Here is a 17,175-nt window from a genome sequence, read left to right as displayed (position 1 = left end):
TCATAAAATAAGGAAAGGAAGGATCTTTCATGCCCTGTGTCTTTGGGATGACCTGCTGTTTTTGGTCCTATCAGAGTTTTTTTACATCTCTTCGGTTTTCTCTGAACTTTGTAGTTCAAGTTTATTTCTTCTTTTATTTATATGGAGGTTCTTGACTCTTATGGGATGTTTATTTAAAGGGGTGGTTGCAATATAGAGGAAGTCATTGTTTACAATACAACCGGAGCACATTCTGAGCTTGAGGTGTGTCATTTGTTTAACACTCAAGCATATCTTATGACATATGATGAGTTTCTTGCACACTTTAATTTTCCTGTGACTCCCAAGGAATTCTCTCTTGTTTTATCTGCAATTAATCCTGCTATAGTTTCTTTATTTAGAAATCTGATATCGGCTGATATGCCCATTGTCAATCTAACTGATACAGTATGTGGTCAAAAAAAATTTTTACAGACTAAGAATAACAAATCTATTCGTTCTCTGTTTTTAAAGGAGGTTGCTACCAAGCCTTGCTCTATTTCTTATTGGACTAAATTTGTTAGAAATCCTAAGTGGGAAAGTATTTGGTAACTACCACTCAAGTTTTTTTCGTTACAAACAAGATAAAAGAAATCGGTTTCAAAATAATTCATAAATTATTTCCCGTTAAACATTTTTTTTCAGTAAGTTTAAGAAGGATATTGATGTTAATTGCTCTTTTAGCTCTTCGCACTGGAAAATACCCCACATCATTGTAGTCATTTTAAAAATGATGGTTAGATGTCTCTATGTTTAGCAAAGATAGGGGACTCTTTAATTTACATTTTGAAATGTAGTTTTTGGATATTTTGATTTAAACAAAAAAGTTTTTTGTATTAATCTATTTATTGTGTTGGATAAGTTTCACATCTTAATAATGATTTCTGAAAACATTATTAAAAGTAACATCTGGTTGAAATTCACAGCCAAGGAGTGTTATGTTTATGAACTGAATTGTTTCGAAGTGACGTAAATACATTTTTGACTGCATCATTATTTCTTTATTATCCTCCTCTCATCCCGTGTTCGTTAGTGCCACCTGCTGGCTGAGATGGTGCAGTGCAGGTTCCACTTTGAGCACTGGTTACCTGAACAATTTGGCCTGCACTTAACGTCGAGCCCTCATTATCACAGCTCATTGTCAGGGGTAAGACCTTATGAACTCAAAATGTTTATCCAGTGCTAAACTGTAGAACATATATATCGCCAACATATGATTGATCCTAGTGTGACATTTATTCTAGATGTGCAAAGATTATAGATACTTTATGTTTTTTATTATTATTGTAACGTTACCTTATAAAAACTCTTCTGGACATTTCAGAATGTTTGTACAAAACACAAAGAAAAAAAAAAAGCAAAGAGGGGTATAATATCTTTTGAAATTATTATTGATTGCTTTTAAGAACTGCACTCCAGTTCTGATGAAAGAAAATCTTCCATCTCTCACCATTCAGTCTCTTGCTCAGCCTGCTGTCTCCTCTGAAACTACTGTACAGTATCTGAAACCTCTCACCTCTTCACGCTTGACCAGTCTGTCACCTTCTCATAGGAAGAGAAGGTTTCTAATGCTTCTGAAAAATGGGAATGTATATTATTCTGAATAATGGTATGCATAATGAGGAATTTTAAAGTGTGGATAAAATGTTTAAGCTTCTGAATCAAGAACCATGTTTAAAGCAAGACCAGGGGGAGGAACACTGAGGCATACCTTGAGTTTGTTTCCACAGTCCCAGTGCCACTGTGATTAACAGAACTTAATTAAAAGTCACATCAGCATTGGAATTGTGTCAGAGCTCTTGGGGCTCTTTCATCTACTTTTTTTTTTTTTTTTTTTTTTTTAGAAGTGGACCAAAGCCTTGAAAAAATGCACATGTAAATGATTTATTTATTATTAAATATATTAATTATTTGTTAATACTTTATTTTTTTTAATTATAGTACGATTTTTAATTAACACATTTTTTCAAAAGATTTTTATTCAACAAGTATATATTAAATTAATCAAAAGTGACAGGACAGCATTTTTTAATAGAATAAATAGAATAGAACAGGAGCAAGGTCTTATTTGACTCTTTTTTTTCTTTCTTTCTTTTTATTTTTATTTAGCAATTTCATGAATTATGGATCAATGGTGTCAGTTTCATTCTGTAAGTGCCTCACACACCAAGTTTGCTTAAAATTGTAGGTGGAAAATCACTAAAGGAAAATATTAATTTGAGGGTATCTCTGATCTCAGTGGAAATGCTTCAAGATATGACTTGACTTAAAAAAAAAATTAATCACATTTATTTTATTGACATTTTTAGGTTGTTAAAGTTGCATGAAGTATTTTGTGGTACGATAATTCATTGAAATGTTCAAAAAAAAGAAAAAGAAGTTGCAGATATTGTAAAAAAATAAGTGTACTTTAAACAAAAACAAATTAGGGATTTCTTATGAGGTCAAATCTAATTTTTCATTTTAAGTCATTTTTGAATATTTTGTGAATTAAAAATACATTTTAATGCGTTGACTTACATATTAAAGAGTATCTTAAGTACTTGTTATTTAATGCTACATTTAAAGTAAATACATTATGATTTATATAATATAACAAATTGCGACTTTCATAGTCAATTGATACATTTCAATAACATTTTAAAACCTAAATTTCAAAAGTAATGACATTCAAGTATATTTTGTTTACTATAAATGCTTGTCAACAACTTTGAAGCACCCTTTAATCATATTTCAAAAGAAAGCATAAGTAATAAAACGCATATAAAAATAAGAACACTTAATATAAATACATTTTAATGTTAAATATATACATTTTCATTTAACTGAAAATATATTGGGGGGAGGGAAATGCAATTACATTAGGCACTCAAATATTTTATTAAATTATGTTATTCCCATAAGTAATTTTAAAAGATGTACTACTTTAAGCATCAATTTTGTGCGCGTGCATCAGTTTGGGTGGTTTATGAGGACATAAATTTATATAATTGACATGGGAATGGCATATTTACAATGTAGGTGTTTATGAGGACACTGTCCTCTGTCCCTCTAATTCAAAAGCCAACGTCCCCAACTAAGCAAGCCAAAGGCGACAGTGGAAAACATAAAAAGCATCTGCCAAGTCCATAATGGAAGAGCATAAAGTGTGTATGTTTAAATAAGCCATACCCACAAAGTATCAGCAAATTTGGCCCATGAACTGGATTACTCAGTCCCACAGCGCTGACCATCCTGACTGGAAAGATACGGCCACATATCAAACATTTTTATGATTTGTAAATGTACGTCTTTTATTACTTGCTACGTAATTATAGTTATTATAATATTATATTTTGCATGTATATAAATAGTAAAAACCCCATTTCTCTGGGTCATTTTGACTCTGAATTAAATGACCTGACCAGTTGTTTTATGGACTTTGACTCTGACCTGAAGGTTTATCACTATCACTGACCTCCATTGTTTAAAACCTAATATAGGTAAACTGTAGCAACCTGAAACACTAGCATTTCTGCATTCGCTATCTGTGTGCTCTAAAGTAAATTATTATGCATGCATGCTTGCTTGAGGTGGACAAGAAGGTGTGGCTGGATGTCAGTGATAAAATCATAGAAACACTTCTATGCTGCCTGACAAGTTTCAGTATCGTGAGCTGTGCTTAGGTTATGCAAGGTCAATTCACCAAACCTCAAAGAGAATTCAGACTCACATATATAGACCTAGCTAGCTCTTGAAGTTCTGAAGACCCCTGGATTAGAGAGGAAACAGTCAGACAGAATGTTCCTGTATTTTCCACCAGATGTCACTAAACATACATTATTATGACAAAAATGTATAGTTTGACACTTAATGTATAGCCTAGTAATTTAGAATTAGACACGTTATAAAAGTGTGTGTGATTTATCAGACGGAAAAGTATGAAATCTTAAAAATAATGATATAGAAAACAGGCTAATATAATAGCTATATCTTTAAAGATATTAAAGTAAATTATTCATGTGTATACTTTCATTCAGAAACGTCACAAAAACACTTTTTTTTACGAGTTTTACGTTCGCACGCTAGAGGGGTTCCAGTTGTTGCGTCACATCCAGGGCCCCCTGGGCACTCAGCTCGATGCTAGTGGGGCGTGACGTCATGCACGAAACTTTGATACAATGCCCTCCATATTTTCGGGGAAGTTGAGTTCAACAGACAAGAGCAAACATGTGACGTAGCGAAGGCATATAGATTGTCAATGGAATTTTTGCATAATTGACCGCGACCGCTCGGAAAGCGAAGGCTCGCTGAAACACAGTTGGACCTGTTCGGTTTTTTTAGGTGAATGGTTCGTGTAAACACCCAACTGTAGAGCGGTCTGTTCTCGGGTAGACACGCGGGCTGCTTTGGTAAAGCGTGTAACGGAATCTGTTTCCACCGAGTTGTTTTGGGTTTCTTTTTAAAATGAGGAGCCCGTTGGACAGACGCTTTAGGATTGTTCTTCGGTGACAAACAGCCCTTATCGGACCTCTGTCGCCGGGCGAGAGTCGGGCATCGTCCTTTGGAGGAGTATCAGAATGATAAAGCCCAAAGTGGGTCGGATGTTTCTGGCGACATGCGTCGGCTCGTTTTTCATTCTTATATTATACTTCCAGAACATCTCAAGATCAGGTGAGTCTTGATAATTAAACTAGCGATGTCTGGTTCATTAAGGATTTGTTCTTTTAAATTGGATCCTTCGAAAGAATTGGGTCACAAAACCGGGTGTGAACAGTTTGTTCGCAAACTGGTTCTCGAATGACTCCGACAAGCCTTTCCAGTCTGACATGTTCGATTCATATGATTAGATGTCAATAGTTTGACTCATTAAATCGTACAACAGTTTTGTCAACACATAGGCTAACAGATATGGTTTTAAAATTTCATTTAAATATGCATATTTGTTTTTAACTGAGACATTATTTTTTATTGTTCAGGGTAAATGCTGAATGTGTTTATGTTCAAAACAACTTCTGCTGAGTTTTGGCTTCAGTCGACGAATGAACTGGACACATTAATTACAATTCAAATCTTAGTATAGCAAAGTAATCACATGATTCATATGTGTAGCGTTTTTTTTTTTTTTTTTTTTTTTGAGTATTGTACAATGATTTCTGCATTATTCAGTGGTAAACTTATTGGTGTACAGCTCTTCTTCTTTTTCATTCAGTAGAAAAGGGAAGTTAGATAAGTTTCATCAGCCAAATCTAGATTACAAATCAGACTTTTTGTAACAGACCATGACCACATACTATATTCGTTCTTGGATTGATGACATTCATCTTTTTAAACGTTAACTGTGGGCAATGATGATGCAAGTGCATTCTGACTTGTCCTCCCTGGTCCGGACATCCTAAATGTCTGGGATCAGTGCCATCAAGGAACAGCATTGTTATTTTGCTCTGGCCTGTTAAAGTTACTAAATGTCACTTTGCATTAAGTGGTCTGTTGGTTTAAAATCTAGGATGATATCTAAAATGTTGCTGGTTTGAACTCCAAACAGGTCGTTCTACTCTAAAACTAAGCTTCTTTTTTTCTTTTTCTTTTTTTTTTTTGCAGTCCCTACTGTTCACTTTCACAGTTATAAGTTAGTGACATTTGGAGTTGCATTTTCACCCTTTCTCCCATTTTTGTCTTCCAAATCCACCAGAATTACTGTTAAAACCTCTGTTAAAAGACTTAAAATGACTTCTTACTATGCAAGAACTTTGGCCTTGTTTACATCTGGTATTAAGATGTACACAGTGTTTTCAGTGATCTGATCACATTATGAGCTGAGACACATTAACGATTACACCTGGTCTTAACATGCACTTTAAATGCATTTCCTGTGGCCACATGTGTTCGGATTTCCTCTTATTTTTTTCCATCTTATTCTGGCATACTTGTGTGCAGAGCATGAATATGATTGAATGACCAAAGCTATTATGCTGTTTACATGCTAGCAGGAAATGGAAGTGAATGGAAAGGACACGGTAACTACAATTTCAATCGTAATCTTTGTGTGGCACAACATAGCTTAGTTGGAATCAATTGTTTTGGTTTGCTTTCTCAAAACACATCCCATAATGCTCACATGTTAGGTCTACACTACAAAAGGTTGACTGCTTTTTCGACTTCCTCTAGAAGTGGCGGAAAATGTTTTATTTTATAACCCCTTTACACCTGTATTTAAACGTGTCCACTTGTGATCTCAATGAAAAGCATCTTAAAACCAGGTGTTGACAAGACCTTAAGCAATGACTGCCTTTTTGATGTCAAAACTCAAGATGCTGTAAGATCATTTTAAATTCAGTTTGGACAGAAAATTCTTCCCGGTGGTAATTGGGTGAAAAAGGAAGTTAATCCCACACTGAAACTGGTTTAATAATGTAGATTTAAGCCAATATGTTTGACGTTCATTTTACATAAAATCAGTGTCATGTCAAGTGTTTAAAGTCAGTTTGATTTGCATAGTTTACCTGTTTTTTGTTGTTATTTTTTTGACGTCAAACTGACATCTTTTCAACATCAGTTGCTCACTGGGAAAGATTTAGCGCATTGTCTTCACTTCCAATTGACAAGCTTAAGTAAATAATGCTTAGATAACATAGACAAGCATGCCACAAAAAAGCAGTTCCTCTGACTTATTAAAAAGGACATCAGCCTTTAGAGTGCACACATTTAGACTTTAGCCAGTTTAGAACAGCGAACAAAAAACGGCTGTTGAAACCCGCTGAAACAAAGCAGACAGAGAGAAAATCCGGAATGTTTGGAAAGCCCCCACTGGGACACTCTGGGGTATTCTGAAACCTTTTAAACCTTACCCTGATGCTTCAGAGAAGAACAGATCACCTTGAAGAAGGATAGTGTGAGATTTGAGAAGAAGGGGGAATTAAAGGTCAGTGGCTTTGACTTTCTCCAGAGTTTTGGGAAAGGCTTCATGTGACCATGTAAGATTTTTCAACCAGAGATTACTTAGGTTCATGACAGTTTATGGAGCTAAACCTCTGCTGTGACAGTAATTTATGAAAATCACCTGGAAATTATCAAAAGCAGCATGGGGCAGTGAAGTACAGTATGTAACCACAAAAGATATGTAGATGGTGCTTAGTTTCCTGTGAATTATAGATAAGAGTCTTTGAACAAATAGAGATAATCTTGTAGTCATAGCTAATTTATATTCTTGTTATTTTGTGTTGTAAACAAAACTTCAATTTTTTCTCTTCGCCCAGGAGAGTTAGACTAGAGCCAAGTTCAGAGTATTTTGGTAAAAATGTTATTATACTGCCAAGATTGCAAAGCTGGTGTTGATGAAGAAAGTTTTTTTTTTCTTCTTCAATTAAATTAATGATCCACTTCCCCTTACTAGATTTGGCCCTATTGAACCATTCTTGCCCAGGCTTGTTAGTATGGAGTAAGGCAGCTTTATGGTACATGCTGCTCAAGGATAGTTCAGAATCTGACCCTGGAAAATCTTTCTGCCTGGAGCAAATAGATTGTCTATGGCAAAATAACATTGTGTAATATTTCACTGTCTCTCCTTAACAGGTGTTTGTAGATCACACCTGCATTTTTGAAGACGCTTCTTTAGGTGGACCTCTTTACCCTTCACTTGCTCCAAACCTGTTTGTTTCTTTCCTCTGTTGAACAAGAAATGAGATATTTTGAAGAATGTGGGTAGCCATTGACTTCCATAGTATTTTGTTTAGTATAGAAGTCAATGGCTACTGTCAACTATTTGGTTACTAACATTCTTCAAAATATCTTCTTTGTTTTCAACAGAAGAAAGAAACTCATACAGGTTTGGAACAACTAGAGTGTGAGTAAATGATGACAGAATTTTCATTCTGTTAATCTCATTTTAATGTTGATGTATCAAGGTGAATCATTCAAAACTGGGAAGCTTTTATATAGGCTTGAATGTGCTTAAACTCATTCTAGGCTCACATTTTCATACTGTGCATTATTTGCTTAAAGCTTTTCTTGTTTGGCTCATGGACAGTTGTTTGCTGAGTCACACCCCTTCAATGGTCACATGGTCACACTTCACAGGAAGTTTGGCTATGCTGTATACCACTGTCCTCTTTGCTTCTAAAAAGTGGTTCCAATAAAAAGAGCTGATACAAGTGATCTTAAAAGTAGTGCTCTCTAGGTGTCTTGGCCTAATACTTGCAGCAGCTATCAGTAATTACTTTAAAATGGCTTTTGTATTTATGTAATTATACTTCACAGAACCACTCATGTGTCATGTGTGGTAACCGACCTCATGTGTTGGCCATTTATTCTGTTTAATTACTGAATATTGAATTTCCCCTTATTCTTCTGCTGATATGTCATCAAGAAAAACTTGTCCAGCCAAAAGGCAAGTGGTGAGGTTCAACTCATGAATGTTTATGGCCAAACATATGGAGCTGCTTCCCTTTTTGTGCAGTAATTGACTTTGAGTCAGAACACAGGGGTGGGGGTCATTTCTTTGACCTTGGCTCCATCACACGCACTGTGGGCAATTTGAAACTGAGATGATGTCAACTTCATGTTCTCCTCTGATAAAGGCTGTGTCTGCTGTGTGCTGCAGTTTCTTTGCTTATCTGACCACCATCACTTAACTGCTGTTTGTGTTTAAAGAGGCAGTGTTGCTGAATTTGCTGCAAGTCGCACTTCTTTTCGCTTGTTTAGTTTGACACAGCCTGATTAATCTCAGTCAAGCATTTTACTCCGCTCCCTTACAGCTCGATCTGGTAAAACTGCTTAAAATAAACTAAAGTAGTTATTCTTGATGTTGATTGTCACAATTGTTTATTGCAGCTAAAAGATGGGTCAAGTAATTCAATTTAGTTGTCCAGCTAGTTGATTTATTATGTAGGGATAGTTTCTTCATGGATAAAAAAAAAAAAAAAACTTTTACACCACATGGCTGTAAAACATGACCTAATTCTTTACCATCAAGCAAACCTCAAATTATCATACGTGGGTCTGTTGGAAAAGTTTAGGAAGTCCATTAATCCAGAGGCCTAGAAGTGAAACTCTCTTTGATCTTTGAAAATTGAGTCACATTATGAAGTGATTGAAGGTCAAATTAGATTTTGGATTTGTACTTTCTCCAGTAATTGTTTCCTAAGTTGTTTACGCGTCTTTTACACATTTTATGCTCTAGTTGTAGTAAACTGGAGTGATTGAGCCTTATCGATTTTGAAATAAGCCACAGGTTGGGACAGTCCAAGACTTTAGATTGAAAACCTACATTTAACAAACAATTTGAAGGGATAGTTCAACCAAAACTATTGTCTCTTACTGAACTTCATGTTGTTTCTAAACCTGTATGACTTTGTTTCTTCCACTATAACACAAAAAGAAGGATTGATTTTTTATCTATGTTTGTTTTGGACCCATCTAGCTTATGGGCGCAAGGACGCTTTTAAAAAATAACTTTTGTGTTCTAAAGAAGAAAGTCATACAGGTTTGCACTTATGTAAGGGTGAGTAAATGATGACAGAAGTTAGATTTTTTTTAATTGAACTGTCCCTTTAATGTTTGATCCTCTTTCCAAAGCATGGGTTTTGATGCTCTCTTAAACAGATAAACAAACAGCAGTTTAAAAACCACTTTCTGACAGTATCCTTCAGGCACATGTGTTTAGTATAGCGTCATCAGCCATTGCTGGTTTGTCTAAGCATTCCATTACCCATAAAATGACATAATTCTGGGAGTCGTTCTGCCCTACAGTGCCAAGTTTCCCAATAGACCTGTTTTATATTGTATGAGGAACTGCGCACAAGATGCTTTTGATTTAACATGCTGCCGGGGCATTGGTCTGGTCCCGCCAACCCTCCTGATCCTTCGCTCTTCCTTTCGGACAGCTGAGACTGGAGACCGATTTTAAGCCGTCAGAGATTTGGATCGAATAAACAAATCACGCAAGTGACATGAACAGACTGTTTGATTGCCAAACACTGGCCCTCCTTTGGATAGAAGGCAGATGTAGAACAGCTTGAGGGTCACAAGGTTGTTGTGTCTTCTCTTTTGTTTTCATAATTTGTTCACTCTTCAGGCCTGGGAAGGAGAAAAAGACTGCATCCTTTTAATAAATAAGGGGAAATTTCCAGCCTAAAATGGAATTTGGGGATTTGGGATGAACAGTCACAGCTCTATGTTAGTCAGGGATAGAGTGACACCCTCACATTGAGGCTCTAAGGAGAAAGAGAGAAGCACAGTCTTTCATCAACTTTTCATACTATTTGCATCTCTTTCTCTCTTCTCAATTTCATCTATAGTTTTGAGAGTAAAGCTCGTGCTATGAATGGAATACTGTACAGTAAGACGCTCTGAGCCACTATGAGTGGACATAACTCTATCCAAATCTCTGATTAAGCACATTCCTCACTCGGTAATGGATTCTGCTTTATGGCATATTAAGGCACCCATTGGAGTTCTACTTCCTCTAGTGTACTTGGGGCAGAAAGGAAAATTATTGCTTTAGTTTGAAAACTGTTCCCTTCTTCCCTAAGAACGCTTTATGATAAGTAAGACTCATTTTTACAGAAACGGGTCTCTGTAGGTATTCATTAGAATTTCAAGCGAAGCGTTTTAGTAATTTTGAAAACTTTTTTGATCAAATCAGTAATTCTCAGTCAAGTTCATTCTTGTTTTAAAAATGTGTCTTTTATAGCTTAACCAATCATAACTGCCTCCATTTTGCAGCTCCCAGAATTATGGGATGCTTATACAGAATATCCACCATAACTGAACATTCAAGGTTTGACCACCAGCATTAAAATACTTACACAAAAATGTAAAGCAGCACAACTCTTTTCAACACTGATAATAATAAGTAATGTTTATTGAGCTCCAAATCATCATAATATTAGGATTTCTGATGGATCATGTGACGCTGAAGACTGGGACAATGGCTGCCAAAAAGTCAGTATTGTCAGGAAAAAAAAAAAAAAAAAAATATATATATATATATATATATATATATACATATATATATATATATATTATAATATATATATATATATATATATATATATATATATATATATATATATAATATATATATATATATATATATATATTATAATATATAACATTTTTATTTAAATTGCAAAAAAAAATTTTTACAGTATTACTGTAATTACTGTCTTTTTGATCAAATAAATATAACCTTGGTGATCCTAATTTACTTCTTAAAAAAAAATTTGAAAAAAAATATCTTTATTACATCAATCTTTTTGAATGGTCATGTAAACATGGTTAGTGTTGAGCTCCAATATTGTACACAAAACACCAAGTACTTCTGCCCTACAAAGGTACAAGGTACACTGATCAACTCTATAGCAAGATAGTAGAGAGAAAAACAAGGCAAAAAACTGAAATTACAGTAAGTCAGTTTTATTCTTTTCTGCGATACATTGTAATAATAATTTTCATCGTACTACTGAAAATTATTTTTGATGTAGTGTTTTCTTGGAAACATGAGTCAAACAGACACATGGCAGATGGTTTAATGCACATTTTACATGAATAAGAACAGCTTGTGAAATGTTCTCATTTCAACATCAGACTGGTTTCACTTCTAATTCTGATGGGTTTCATGACACATACATAATGCTTCCTGACATCACCATGAGGCATGAGCACTTATGTTTCCACTGTTGTTTTAAACAGAGAAACATGACCCTCAAAGTCATTTGAATGTGTTTCCATGTACCACAGTCTAATTATATTTAGACTATAGGAGCGAGAACACCAGCTGTGAAGACTATTGAGAAGATAAATCAGTTGATTTCAGGAGTAAAGCAAAAACTCAAAAGTTACCGCACAGAACATAAAAAACTCTCTCCGCACGAGGCCAAGCAGAATTCGATCAGTAAGCGTGCAGTTGCAGTGCCGCAGGAGGGCTTCCTGCCCAATACCTTGTGAACTTTTGATAAAAGCCTGCTGATTTGTGTGTTGCCCTCTATAAACCTTCACAGAACAACATTATTGGCCACAAGCCTGTGTAGCATTCCAGCAAACAACGTTTGTTGTTGCCGCCTGGCCTTGGTTGATTTGTGGAACCTCACTCATATTGCATACTTACAAGATTTTAAAAAAGAGACCTCATTGTTGCCTACCTTTGGAAGCCATTTAGTGTTTTTTTTTTTTCTACTTCGTAGCTTAGGATTGTTTGGAAAACTCATTTAGTCAAGTCAAGTATTGTTTAGCATTTCAAGCCAAATTAAGTATTTCTTTGGGGTGATACTATGTTATGTCTAGTCATCATTTAACTTCAATTTTGTATTTTTCTTCTAGCAATTCTCTATAGATTACTGTGTCACTTTGAAAAATAAAAATAAAGTCACAAGAGGAAGTTAGCTTGCAAGTCATTCTGTGGTTGTGAATCTAACAGCCTCTTGCACGTACTTTCAGACTTCCTTTATAAAATATTCTCATCTGTTGATTATATGAGTATAAAGTGAAAAGACATAATTTTGCGATGGCAGCTCTGATATGCTTGGAATAGACATCGAATTATGGCATTGTGTAACATTAAATAGTTCTATTGATGACTTTGCACGCTACCATTCTACCATTGGTTACCTCACAACTACCATTATCTGTTGTGAGGTAACCAACTTCAGTGAGTCATAAGATTTTGGAGCAGATAGGAGCATTTTAAAATTTTACTTCAGATATTTCACGTTTAAAGTATTTGAAATGTATATGAGCAGCACAACTCAAACCTTTATGCTAATATTTTTTTTATTCACTGAACAGGTCTAATGTATTGGCTGAAAGGCAGACATTGTTGAGGGGGCGTAAATCATCTGGCTAATTAAACAATCATGAATATTAATTACATCTTCATGAACTAAGATTCTACTAGTTGTTTGGAGTACTCACCTTTTCACTCTCTGTTTGATTTTGAAAACTTACTAAAGACTTGTGCAAAATCAGATCGCTCCCATTATAAACAAGACTATTGGTAAATTTTCAGCATTTCACTTGAAAATGTTGCACTGTCACTCTTTACTGTAATTGTAATACAAGTCAAAAAGCCCCCAAATAAAAAGGCACATTTAGACTTGATTTTCACTGTCGGCTTATTTGCAGTTTTGTATTAATTGAATTTTTCCATTTGTTCAGTTGAATGATGACTGTATATAAAGGCTGGGAAAGCCATCAGCGCCCTGCTCGCATAACACACATTTTGGTCTGTATATGTACTCAACCCCCTCCACTTTTCCTTCTTTCTGCCCCTTCCATGTTATATCATGTTCTTCTTTTCTTCCATTTTCCATCTGATCCTCATATAATCCATGTTTTTCTAGTACTGTATGTCATCTGACAATTTCCACAAATAAGGTTCAAATTGGTGTACCACTAATTCTTTTTAAGCTTTTTTAACATTAGATATTTTTGATAAATATACATTGTTAATCAGTCCCACGTGACCGTATTTTACCAAATTAAGTATAATTTGAACATTTAATTATCATATTTATTTTATGTTTATTGATAGAAAATTATAAAGGATAAGTTCCCCAAAAGTTTCAATGTTTTAAGTTTGTCTGGATAATGATGATCAGCATCTTTTGAGGGTTAAGTCTTTCATAGACCATTAACTGAAAAATGTCCTTTTTTTTATATTTAACTTTTAAAAAGTTATTAATAGAAAGTGCCTTTTCTCATTTTGCCATGAATGCTTACTCCTCCACTTTCTCAGTGTCCAGACTTGCTAGCTTATGCTCTCTGAGTATTTAAAGTATCCCTTTGACTTTGCTGGCACATGTGCAAAACCAATCACTTATGTTAGCAGCCAGGGCCCCAAAGCAGACTGAAGGAGTGTGTGTGTGTGCGCGTGAGTTTGTGTGTGTGAGTGGGTGGGAAGGGGAGTAAGGGGGGAAGTGACTTGGACTGAAGAGAACAGACTGTTCCTATAGAGAATACAAATGTGAAGGAGGAATTTTAGGGCCTATCAGCTATAGGAGCAGGAGTCAGAGAATGCAGTAACTGTTTGGTCCCAAAATGCTGAAAATGAACCGCTTTAATCTTTTACAGTTTAATAACATGACCATTCAGACAAAGTGCTTTGATATCTGCTCTCTCCACACAAGATCACACAGGTCCCTTAACCACAAAGAAGCTCTTTCTTCTGAGGAAAATTTGAGTGATGCTTGAACATACAAAACTTGCAGTCACAGTGCTGGATGTTGTGAGTGGTTGTCAAGGCATTGCTATGTGGTGGCTAAGGAGTTCACAGTGGTTTTTAGCATATTGCTATGTGGTTTCTAGGTTCTAGTTTCTTTCTAGCCCACATCAAAAGACCCCACCTCAGAGTCATATTCTGGTCAATATAAGTTCCTTTAATATAAGCTAATGCACTCGTTATATTATTAAAAAGATATTTAGCATAGATTACTAGCCCCAATTTGATGTATCACTAATTTTCAATAGCAGTGCAAGATATACACTGAAGATTTTTAAAACCTACAATGACCATATTTAATAGCAATATTTTCTGTTGCCTAAAAAGCAATTCAATGTTTTAACGGATGTCTAAATGTTTTGCTTTTGGAGCCATTATTTTAGTTTTTTGTTGCCATTTCTCATATTTTTGCATTTGTTGTGTGCTTGTAGCTTCTGAACAGTTTTCAGGCTGGAACAGTTCTTCAGTTAAATCGGGAAGAAGCCCTTTGCAGTCACTACAAGAAAATGAACAGGTATGTATTTCAGCAATGAAATCATTAAAGATGTTGTTGATTAACGGTTCTAAAATACGTTACGAAATGTTTAAATAAGACAACGTGTACTTGATGATACATTTGCAAGCGATTTTGAAGTATAAATTATATGGATTAACAGAGGACAGAGTGAATTCTTTGGGCCCCGGTGTTGAAGGGACAGATTTTAACAGCAGTGGAGGATGAATTACTAAAATAACAACCTCACATTCCTGTTGGGGCTCAATTCATTCACCCTCAACACCTTATTTTTACACAGTCACCATCTTATTAAGACACATGCTAACCATCTGACAAAATGAAATTATATGCATCACTGCTATGCCAGGGTGTGCGCTGCACTAAATGGTGAAAATTCTTTATTTAATTCATATTAAAATGCTTTTGTTTGCTCACATTTCCCAAATTTTTAAGACCGACTTTCTTCTACTGAAAAGAAGAAAATCCTGGCTGCTTTTTAAAAATAATTCAAGTAAAAGATAGTTGGGGCTGTCAAATTTCAAAATTGGCAAACATAATATAAGAAGATTAATCCATGTGACTTGTGCACCATATTAATTTTTTAAGCCATACCATAGCCTTTGAGATTTACAGACACTGTTCACTGTGTAGTGGAAGCAAACTGCCAGAATGTCTGCTAAACGTCTGGTCTTATGTTATACTGACAAAAGTAAGTTGTACTGGTTTGGAATGACATGACGTAAATTATGGCAGACTTCATTTTTGGGTGAACTATCCCTTTAAAGTTCTCAGTGGAACGTTTAGATAAGATCCTTCTTGTTGGAACACTACCAGCTTATCAAATCCTATTATATTGCCATTATTAAACACATCTGTGAATCATCCCCCAGGCAAAAATGATACCCTCCTTTTACCGCTATGTGCCTCATTGTTTCACAAGAACTTCCCTCAAAACAACAACTGTCATATCATATAAAATCATTCAAAAACTTGTAGTGGAACCTGTCGTGGTGCGCTGATAAGAAATCTGGAAATTCAGTTTCAGAAGAAAATATTTTTAAAGCAATAGTTCACCCAAAAATTTTATTCCGTTCTGAACTCGTGACTTTTTTTTTTCTTTCGTGGAACACAAATGGTGACTTTTTTCCAATTCCATTTCCTCTTATACCATTCCCTTCTGTCATCCAGCTGGAACAGTCTGCAGTGCAGGCCACTCTGCAGGGTCGAAGGGAACTCCCTGGAGGAAACCTGTCGCACCCACACCCACAAAAGACGAGTACTCAGCCCGGAGGACCTCCGCCACCTCATAGTGGATGATAAACACAAGTTACTGTATTGCTATGTCCCCAAAGTGGCATGTACAAACTGGAAACGGTGTTGATGGTGCTAACAGGAGATGGGCACTATCGCGAACCACTTGCTATTCCAGCAAACGAGGCTCACATAGTGGGGAACCTGCGTTCACTCTCGGAGTACTCCACAGCTGAGATCAACCAGCGGCTACGCACATATCTGAAGTTTGTCTTTGTGCGTGAACCCTTCGAAAGACTTGTCTCTGCATATCGCAACAAGTTTACCCGTAGCTACAACACGGCATTCCATAAACGCTACGGGACCAAAATCATCCAGAGGCATCGTGCGGACCCCCAGGCTGAAGCACTGGAAAAAGGCAACGACGTCTCCTTTGAGGAGTTTGTGTATTATTTAGTGGACCCCCAGACTCAGAAAGAGAACCGTTTAATGAGCACTGGGAAAGGGTTCATTCACTTTGCCACCCTTGCCTGATCCATTACGATGTGGTGGGCAAGTATGAGACTCTTGTGCAAGATTCACGTTACATCCTGAAGTTAGCAGGTGCTGAAGAAGAGGTCAAATTTCCCGCCATGTCCAAGAGCACCAGGACCACGGGTGACATGACTGCTAAGTTCTTCGACAACATCAGTCCATTTTACCAGAAGAAACTCTTCAACCTTTACAGAATGGACTTCTTGCTTTTTAACTACTCTGTGCCGGCTTACTTGAAGTTGAGATAAACAGTTCAGCGAGTTTCAACTGATCATAAAACTTGTACACATGGATGTGAATCTTGCGGGCAATGACTAAAATTTAGCTTGTGTCTGGATTTGAGTGAATCGCCTGAGGGAACCTGTAGAGGATGCACCTTGGATATGGCGTCTCCATTGGTCTTTTGAAGTGAAATTCAGCACTGTGAACAGATTAGTGCTGGTGGGGTGTTGCATACCATCCCAAAAGTTCACAAAATACTGTCTGTAATTCCTTTGGCAAATGTCGACTGAGCTCCAAGTATGTGCCTTTGTCCTTCTGAATGTTGATAAGTGAAGCAGGATTCTTCATCAACAGACAAATGCTATGAATGTTTCTTCAACCATCCAAAATTATATTTATGGTATTGTTTACATAGCATTTATTTGTGTGGATTTTGGTGTTGAACTGGAACCAGCAAAGC

General features: G+C 35.9%; 1 pseudogene; it reads left to right on the top strand.

Moving 5' to 3' along the window:
- Positions 1–4,495: 4,495 nt before the first annotated feature.
- LOC113094839 (carbohydrate sulfotransferase 11-like) lies at positions 4,496–16,934 on the top strand (annotated as a pseudogene).
- The last annotated feature ends 241 nt before the right edge of the window (positions 16,935–17,175 follow it).

This window comes from Carassius auratus, unplaced genomic scaffold (genome assembly GCF_003368295.1).
Source record: "Carassius auratus strain Wakin unplaced genomic scaffold, ASM336829v1 scaf_tig00215440, whole genome shotgun sequence".
In the NCBI taxonomy this organism is placed as follows: domain Eukaryota; kingdom Metazoa; phylum Chordata; class Actinopteri; order Cypriniformes; family Cyprinidae; genus Carassius; species Carassius auratus.
Note: the sequence above shows the minus strand (reverse complement) of the source record. Positions and strands in the feature narration are given on the sequence as shown.